Below are 2,500 nucleotides of genomic sequence, written 5' to 3' on the forward strand. Positions count from 1 at the left end.
CTGTTAAGAGGTTAAAACATGAAGCTTGTGTTTTGTTTTTTTCCTTTTTCTGTGTATTTTCTCAACATAGTAAAAATTTTGTGCTTGGTTGGCTAAAATATAAAAAAGCTAACTCTATACTACAGAAAAAACAAATATAAACATATAAGGATATATGCGGGTAGTATAGGATATGTACAAGGTAAAAAAAAACAAAAAACGCATTTTATGTCATTTTTTTCCCCCTTTAAAATCAGAATCTCTTTTTTGTCATTGTACAAGTACAAGGAAATTGAGGTAGAGCTCCAGTTTAGTGCAAGAAATGACAAAGCACAACAAATAACAGTAAGAATGCACATATTTACATTAGAAAAAATAAAATATACAAGTATTGCAACTAGGAATGTTTGTAAAAAAAAAAAAAAAGTATATAATATTTAATGTTATATCTTTGCAGGAAATTTGGAGAAGCACAAGCTAAGATAAAATGATGAAATTATACTTAAAAAAACTTTCATTTTATTGGCCATTTTTGCATTTTAACAACATATAGAAAAATAATACATCAAAATAGACCGACTAAAAATAAAAAAGAAAACAGATGTGAGGTCACCAGATCCAAATGAATTCCAATAGAATTTCCATTGGCAGTAGAAGAGGAAGGCACCCAGACGGGACTGTGTTGTCAGTATTTTTCACATTCTTCAGTCAGAGAAAACCTCCTTTTGATGCCGTCGTTGGTTTTTACATCTGCTGCGTTGTGTGTTCAGTGTGTGTGTTAAAGGTGTGTCTTTTGTGAAACCCACTAGTGTTTGACCTCCAGACTCTGAAGCTGTTACATAAGTTTAACTGCTGTTTGGAACTGGGTCAGTCCTGCCACAAAGTCTTCAAATGTTCTGCATTTCATCATCAACGTTTAAACCTTAAACAGCTTCTTCTGAGCAACTTCCAAATGAATTTTACTTCACATCTGACCTTTTCCACACTGATTTGTTGACATTTATTTATTCTAGCCTCTGCTTTTTGCATGTTTCAGTGTAAATCCTGTATTTTTCCATATTTAATTCACTGATCCTGTAGATGTTCATATTAAATCTCAGACTACACTGTAAAAAAAAAAAAAAGGTAATATTCCGGCAGCTGGGGCGCCAAAAAAATACTGTTAAATAACGGAAAATAACCATCTCATAAATATACAGTAATTTTGCATGATTAAAATACAGTTTTTGCCCTAACTTTATATGAGATTTTGCTTTTTTTGACTTTTTAATGTTTAATAAAGAATATTTTCATGTATTAAAACAATCCAATTCCCTATAAATATATATATAATAATTTTCAGTGACACTCAGTTGTCCAATCCACTGATAAAAACTGTATTTGGACAGTTTATCAGTGCTTATACATGTTACACATTCACAAAAATACATTTATTCAACATTTTTGTTGTGAAACCTCCTGTAATTACACAAGATATTTGTCAATTAACAAACAAGTCTGGTTCAACTGACAGAACTAATACTTCTTTACAGTTAATTGTCAGTAATTTGATCTATTTTTTTTTTTTATTAACAGTATTAAACTTTAGATTAACAGTTTAATCTCATAAATAGAAAATAAATATTTGTGAAATTATGATACATTTGCAAATGTATTTTAACTGTATTTTTCTTGAAAAAGAAAACATTTCTTTAAAAAAATGGAAATTTCATGGTAATTCACAGTTACTTTTTCATGTTATTTTACATTTGACATGTAAAATCACAGTCTGTTTTTGTCATTTCATTGATATTTTCCTGTATCTTAAAAATACAGGAAAAATCTGTCAAATAAACGGTGAAAATTCTGTTAAATTACAGATTTTTTACGGTGTAAATTCAAAGCTCATTATGTCAAAAACAGAGAAAACTGAAGAAAAATAGACTTTGAAAATGGTAAATTGTCAGATAATATGAGGGAAAATGATGGTGCTGTTAATGTGATAAATGGTTATAATAAGAGGGTTTTATTGTGATTATTGTGAACAATCAGCAGATACAACTCTAGTAACATACACCTATGTATACTCCATATAATAATAAACTTACAATATAAGATGATTTATGACAGAATTAGAACCATTTTATGCATAAACATAATGTAAAAGTTAATGTAATGGGACTTTATTGTGATTTATCATAACATTATCGTGTGTATTTTATATTTTCAGTGTAAATCCTGTTATTTTCTATCTTTAATTCACAGATGGTGCAGATGTTCATTAAATTCAAAGGTGCTGACTTCCTGTTTTGTGTGTGTTCGTCTCAGGGCAGCAGTACAGCGACGAGTTTGGAAAAGTCAGTGTGATGAGGAAAGTCCCTGTGATGAAGGACGGCAGCTTCATCCTGACTGAGAGGTACGAGCAAAGGATTATGGGAAAATTAGTCCGACTAAAGACGACACACGTGACGGTTTCAGTTCCAGCGTTTCATCCACTTCAAGTCCAGAGAAAAGTCTGTAAATCTGATCACATGGGATGATT

The 2,500-nt window shown here is 30.5% G+C and overlaps 1 pseudogene; it reads left to right on the plus strand.

The window, feature by feature from the left end:
- The first annotated feature begins 1,910 nt into the window (after nucleotides 1-1,910).
- LOC115425539 (glutathione S-transferase theta-3-like) overlaps nucleotides 1,911-2,500 on the plus strand; it is a 7,581-nt pseudogene continuing 6,991 nt past the window's right edge.

This window comes from Sphaeramia orbicularis, chromosome 9 (genome assembly GCF_902148855.1).
Source record: "Sphaeramia orbicularis chromosome 9, fSphaOr1.1, whole genome shotgun sequence".
Taxonomy (NCBI): domain Eukaryota; kingdom Metazoa; phylum Chordata; class Actinopteri; order Kurtiformes; family Apogonidae; genus Sphaeramia; species Sphaeramia orbicularis.